This window comes from Oculina patagonica, chromosome 12, assembly GCF_052425735.1.
Source record: "Oculina patagonica isolate OP01 chromosome 12, crgOcupat, whole genome shotgun sequence".
Taxonomy (NCBI): Eukaryota; Metazoa; Cnidaria; class Anthozoa; order Scleractinia; family Oculinidae; genus Oculina; species Oculina patagonica.
This window is the reverse complement of record NC_135769.1, coordinates 7,030,863-7,038,338: the sequence shown is the minus strand read 5'-3', so window position 1 is coordinate 7,038,338 and position 7,476 is coordinate 7,030,863. Positions and strand designations below refer to the sequence as shown.

Below are 7,476 nucleotides of genomic sequence, written 5' to 3'. Positions count from 1 at the left end.
CAAAGTGGAACACCAATATGGCGGACTCATACAAAGCTCTGTACTTTTCCCAACCTCGTTCCCAGGGCTTTTCTCCAAATCACCAAGGGAAAAGCCCTGGGAACGAGGTTGTAATTTTCCGAATTTTGTTTTTCCATTAGCTTAGCTGCAATGGACACTGCAAAATTAATTTTACTCTAATAGACGGTTTCCCGGAAGACAAATTTTCAAAAGGGCTCTGGAATGTTGTTCCCTACCCTTGGCGATATAATGCAATCAACAGTTTTTCAATTTGTAACTCAACAATTTGTAACTCAAAGACCGGGAATTATGAGAATGTTATCTTTTATAATCCCAACGAAAGGCAAAACCGATTATAATTTAAACCCGGACTGGAGGCCAATTATCTTCTTTTGAATTGCGATTCACAAAAATTCCATCAAAGCAATTGGAAACCAAATGAAAGTCGCATACTTTTAAATCTAAATATTTCGAAAGCTGATTGATCCGAAACGAATTCACACAAACAAAGGTTCATCGCAAAATTCATTTCATTCAACGCCACCATTTTTTTTTTTTTGTCGAGACTTAATCTAAAAGGGGATTAGTTGCTGATCGCAGAGTTGAAAAAGCCTTAGCTTCCTACATGTACTGTATATATGCACTTTAACTTTGGACCGCCTTCCTTATAAACTGTAACATTTCGCAATGACGAAAGTTGATATTTTCGAGAAATGCCGGCTCCAGTCGTTCAAGGGGTAGATGATGCCATCCACCAGTTCCATTTTTGAAAAAAAAAAAAAAAATAAAGAAAAACGGTTAATTAAATCACTCTAAATCACAGTCTAGTAGCTAGCGTTATTTGTTTTGTCAATACTTATCCACTGGATAGTGATTTATCTGATAGATAGCACCCTTTGAACAATTGGACCCTGAATTATGAGGAAATTATAATAGTAGAACAAGAACTTGTTGAGGAGTAGAAAATAAGCCAATATGCTGGTGACACGACCCCGGTCGGTAATTCACTCACTTTCTTGACTTTTCTTAATTCCTTAATGACTTTGGAAAACTGGTTCTAATGATTTGGTACGATTTCCGGGCTGAAAGTCAACAACTAAAATGACAAAAATACTGGAGCCAGTACTGAAAATAAGCCAGTATGCTGGTGACACGACCCCAGTCGGTAATTCACTCACTTTCTTAGCTTTTCTTAAATAATTCCTTAATGACTTTGGAGAACTGATTCTAATGATTTGGTACGATTTCCGGACTGAAGGTCAACAACTAAAATGACAAAAGTACTGTAGCCAGTACTGAAAATAAGCCAGTATGCTGGTGACACGACCCCAGTCGGTAATTCACTCACTTTCTTAACTTTTCTTTAATAATTCCTTAATGACTTCGGAAAACTGATTCTAATGATTTGGTACGATTTCCGTCCATCTCTTGTTCAGAGACTCAACAATTTTCGGAAGACCTCAGAGTTTTAGTAATTCATAAAGTCCGATTATGAAGTTACTCTAAATCGGATTTGGTTAATTCTGATTGTACTTAGATAAATCTTATTATGTGAAATAAAAAAGGCTTTGTTTCATTGTCTGGATACTTTCTGAAGAAAATCATTTTATATTTGCAACCAAAGAAAACGGAATCTTGCTGTTGTATATCAAACACAAGAGACAGTGTTTCATCGGAATATCCAAACTCCGAGAAGAGAGATGTTTCGTTTGGATAGCTGATGAAACACTGTCTCGCGTGTTTGATATATCTTCACAATCGAAACAAAAACCAAAGAGTAAACGGAGAAATGAAATCGTAAATATCTATGCTAGTTTAAAAGACCGGGTATCCAAACCTCCTTCACGGTTATGATTTTCTTTGTTTTAACTTCATGAATTATTAATGAATTTAAGAAGACGTTTTCGTATTATAATAGAGAGGTTAAGCATGACGTTAACGGCAAACGGCAAACGGCAAAAATAATTCTGATTTTGCTTGCTTTTTGTTTAGCACTTAAATAAAGCCAGTCGAAAAATCGGAAAAAAATCCCTTAATCACAGTAAATGCAAACAATTTCCCTAAATTGTACAAACGGCTAAAATCAGACACCAAAAGTTCGATTTTTGCCGTTTGCTTAACCTCTCTAATATTAGGCGGCATTTTCTTATACCGGCACCTTCTTGACAGCCTCTAATCTAGTTTTAAAAGGTCGTTGAGTCATGCTGCTCGTACCCTAGCCTGCGAATACAGCGGCCTCTCCGCGCTCCGACCCGCTTGTTGCGTTCAGAGGGGAACGAACGCAACAAGCGGGTCGGAGGGCGGAGAGGCGGCTGTATTCGCAGGCTACTCGTTCCCTGGACTAAGAGATCTTCTTTTCATCTGAAGCCAAGAAACGTCGACAAAATAGTACCGCTTCAGTTGAAGAAAGAAGAAATTAAAAACCTTTGAGACCAGGGTATGCTGCCCGCCTGTCTTTTGAATAAAGAAAAGAATAAAGAACTTATTTTAGAGAAAATATGTTTCCTTTAACTGTCTGGGCTATAACTAATAGCTTGAAAAGGTACTAGGATCTGGGCGTTTAAAAATGATAATAACTTGGTCAAGATTGAAACACGCATTGCAAAATTCAACTTGGTTTCGTGGCGACAACAGTTTAGGAGGGGCAAAACATTTTTGACCGAGATGTATGCAAGAAAATATATGTAAAACGCTTTGTTGGAAACGAAGCCGAGGATCTGACTTTAAAGAAAAATTACTTATACTCGATGTTTTGAATAAGCAGCAAAAGAATCCCCTAGATAAACTGTGACCTATCCCGTTTTAAATGTGCGCAGGAGATCTTGCCAAGATCAATAACGCAAAAGAGTTCCGTTGTTGGAATCAGGGTTAATCTAATTTTTGGATTAGGCCCGGTCAATTTATACCCAATTTTAAGACATTTTTATCCAAGATACTGATTTTACTCTATTGTTTTCCCTGACCTGAAACTTTAACCTTGAAATAGGATAAGAAAGAGGATAGACGTTCTAAAGTTAATGCCCTTTTCAATATTACTTCCCCAAATATTGGTCGCCGGATTTCTTTCTCTCACGCCTTCACGGTCAATTCATCTCGTGACGTATCCAAAACGGTTGCATTTTCACTCAGACCACGTGACCCAAAACGGATTGACCACGCGCGACTTAAATAAGTCAGGTCTAGAAACAGGTAGCCTGTGTTGTTTTATTGGGAAATGCAAAAGACACTTACCAAATTAATGCGCACTCCAAAACTACATAGGCGCCTGCTACGTAGGCTATAAAACTAGGAAAAGCTGGAAACAGAACTGTAGAACTACTTGTTTAGGATCAGCTTTTAATCCAGGATTAACATTACAATAACGGCTCTCAGTTGATCTTGAACACCACAGGACTACAGACTGGTGTTCTCAACCAGACGTCCACATCAAGAAAACGTGCCGGGAGCCTGGCCTTTTTTTCTTGGCACAGTGCACGAAAAATTATAACATGTGGTTCACAAGTGCGACGCAAGTGCAAACGACGTTCACGTGGAAAACGCAGACGTAAGGAACGTGAGATACGCACTGACACGCAGTTGAAGTCTGTTTCCAAGTTTGCGGACAAATCACACTTCGCTTGCTTGCATTTGCGTTAGCAATGTTCGAACGTGAAGAAAGTGCAAGTGCATGCAAGTGCAGGACAATTCTCCATTCTTTGCTTTTTCATTTGCGTTGTGCTACTCGTTCACAAGCAAGCGAGCGCAGAGTAAAACTGGTAAAATTCCGTCTCGCGATCTTTTCGCAAATCGTTTCAACAGGACTGCTTTTGGCGAAGTATAAATATGTTGTTGGACAACAAACCTCCTTTCTCCAGAACGGCACCAGTAGAGGTCCACAAACTGTTTAGATTGTTTTCGACGTTATCTTTGACATTTGCAATTTCAGAGCCTACATTTTCTGCCCTCCAAGGACAAAAGAGCTATCCAAGAAGCACCATGAAGTAGGATCGTCGAAACTGACATTTAAAAAAATTTAGTCCAAAACTTGTAAAATTAAAGTTTTTTTTTCTTTCACTGGAACCAATCGTGAAGAAACCGATGACGTCTTGTCTGCTGACGAATTTTAATGCTGAACGATCGAAAGTTCAAACATTTTCGAAACTTTCTTGGGAGTCTTCGGGAAATTTCGTTTATCTTCGGAAAAGTTAGAAAATGATCGGAAACGTTCGTATTGCTGCCGAACAACAATCAGATAATCTTCGGAAATCGTCTGTCTAGAACTTGCTCAGAATACAAAACGTTGCTAGAACAAAAAAAGTTGCTGCAAATATGAAAACCTGCCAAGTAATTTTGGGACAGTCTTAGCCCCTCCCCCACCCCCCCCCCCCCCCCCACACACACACACACAAACACACACACACACGTTCCAAAACTCTCCGCCGCCTCTGTTGCGTTTGCATTTGCATCGCTCCTGTGAACCACCCTTAGTCAATTTACAATTTAAGAGTAAGACAATGAGTTGTTGTTAGCATGTAACGAGTCACTTTTGAAAATGGTTCCGAACCTAACACACAGTTCTCGGGAACAATTTTAAAAATAGCACCATTGCCAGGAATATACGCTCCTAGTTATACGAATCATCTACCAACGAGCTTGGAAACTTATTGTTAACCATTCTTCTCTTCTTCTTCGGTCTCGGTTCCTATAAGGTGAAAGATGGTTCGGCCTTCGGCCTAATCAACTATCACGGCCTCATAGGAATCTGGAGCACATAATCTTATTGTTAGTAGGCAGTGTCGATTTCCAAACACAATTGGTTTAATTTTAAGGGTCAGACCTCGCAATAACTGACCGCAAGAGAGGGTTAACTCCCCTGACCCATGTAAATCTTTGAGTCTATATCTAGATCGCACAAGGCTTGAACTTTATCACGTGTTCAAGGAAGCTACTAGTGCAAAGCCCATTACCCCCCAACCTCATTGAGAGGGCTCTGGGAACGATGTTCCCAAGTTTTGTAGGTTTGGTGCCAAGTCCATGTCAAAAGTCTTAAAAAAGGGATCAAGGAAATTAAACTTGCCATTGTTCAACATAATTAGCTGGTTATTTTCAGTATTGATTACTTATCTTAGCTTATTTTAAAAATAAATCTGTGATGTAACATCACGCGAAGGAAGGAACAACATTTTTCTCTCTTGTATGCCCCATTTCGTAATTTTCCTGGCTCTCAATTTCGCCATGGAATGGGGTTATAATAAAATTCTGAAATGGGGAATATAAAAAATACACGTTTCGCTTGGGATCAGGTGACGTTCCTACCGGCACCCTAGCCCTCTTCCCTCTTCCCTCCCCCCTCACCCCCACCCCCTCTTTTCCAGCTCAGTCTTCAATCACTAAGATTGAAACCATGTTTCTACGTTTTGCAGTGATCGATAACGCTTTTAATATTGGTTACATTGTATCGCCCACCTTAGCAGCATTTTTGACATTTTACTTTCTTGTATTTTCAACATCTGACTACATTCCGGTGGTGGTAAGCAGTGCCACGCGAGAGATTAAACGGCGACAGCTAGACCTGTGCTTGTTTTTTTTATTCGGCAACGTTTCTGCCGATTGGCAATCGCCGCTGCCGAAACGAGGAGCCCAAACAGGTCCTGCCTGACATCAAAAAGGGCCGACTAATCTTTTGGAATCCGGATTAATACAAAATTTAGTCCCATCGGCGCGGCACGATAGAGGAAACTGACGCAAAAGGAAAGAAACCGTTCAAACTTGATAGCGAAGTAGAAGTGACGCATAAAGATATCTTAGCGCGATATTTAACTCAAAATAATAATATTAGTTCGACATAACATCCAAAGAGTGTCGGATTTATTCTAGATTATTCTAGCACGATGGATAAAGCCGCAGTTAAGTGAGGGTCGCGTTTCACCTGTTAATTGTTTCTTAGGTGAACGAAAATGTAAAACTCTTGATCAATTTTTACAAATCACAAACTACAAAGGTATAAAGGTATATTTTTATATTATCCCAGTCTTACACCTCGTGGAATTTGTAACCCTGGCCTCGTCGCATCGTAAGCCCCGCCCTTTATTTCTAATCGTAAGGAGCTTACAAATAATTGTGAAATGAAAAATGACTAAAAATATCTTTCGGTGATTGATTTTTGGGTAGCTAAAAAAGAAGAGCAGATAAAATTAATTCTTTTTGACAGGTGAAAAACTATCTCAACCTTTTTGCTCACTTTTTAGCCGGAGATTAACGGACAACTTTGTGATAAAATCTGGAACTATATTCTCCGTAGGCAATATAGTTAACGCTTGATCGCTAGATGTAGAGAACTGATAAGTGCATTAAATTACTTTTGAACAACTGAATAAACTTGTTTAATATAAAAATGACGTTAAATTGAGCTAAAAAAATAGTGTAAACATTTTCCCGCATACTGAACTAAAATAAACCACCTATGAAAAATGTTGCATAACGCTTTCTTCACATAGAATTGAATGCGATTTTATCTATCCAAATAATATTGTGCTTTCGACACCTCATTTTTTTCACCTCAATTTGAGAGGATTTTAGTTCCATTTTTCGTGTATATTGCATTTCGTTTGTTTCATTCACGGTGTCAATTTCTTCTTATAAACTGACCACATATAGTTTGTTTCACTTGTACTGTCTCAAATGCACTCAAATACCAGCTTTCAAGCTTCTAAACTTAAAAACTATTTTTAGCCCGTTCTGATAGCGATCATGATGTATATAACACATACAAAATTCATGAATGTAGCCATATCGCGCAATTAAGCCTGAATAAAAAATACAACAAATACGCAAGAAGTCTATTATTATATCATTACAATTTCGTTCCATTCGATCTCGACAGTTAAACGGAATTAAAAGCAAATGTTTTTTCTCACTGGTGTGTGTTTTGAGGAACAAAAATTGTTGCTCGTTATTAACCCCCGCGCGATGTAAAATATCACTTTTTTCGACTTTTGAATAACTTATATTCTTCTATCGGCAGGTGATATATCACTGCCTCCCAGTCGATAAAAAAAGAATTTTGATATTTTGTTACTGGTAAAATATTCTAAATTATTTGCAAAGGGCGGTAAGTCATTTATTTACCCAAATCACTTCACTTTTTGCCACACAACAAAAGCCGCTTAGTTCAGTTTAGTTGATGTTTCTCTAAACACAGTTTACCGTGATCATTTAAGCCCGCATCGCTAGCTAATTGCTGCCTCTATTCAACCTGCCAAACATATTAGCGAACAATCGAGGGCGTTTGGAGAGCTCTTATGAAAACACTTGCTATTCTCCGCCCCTTCTACTTGTGAAGCAAGCAAGCGTACGTCGTACGTGGGTCAATGCTAAACACGAAAGCTCTTTGGCTATTCAAAACACGACAAGCCTGGCTCTCAAAGTGCATTTTAGCAAAATATCTACCATCGCCAAAGAATCAACGCCGTTCACGGCTTATAAAACCGCATATAA

General features: G+C 38.8%; 1 protein-coding gene across 1 annotated transcript in view; it reads right to left on the bottom strand.

Moving 5' to 3' along the window:
- LOC144631719 (uncharacterized) overlaps positions 1 to 7,476 on the bottom strand; it is a 61,014-nt gene that overhangs the window by 40,876 nt on the left and 12,662 nt on the right. The window lies entirely within an intron of this gene.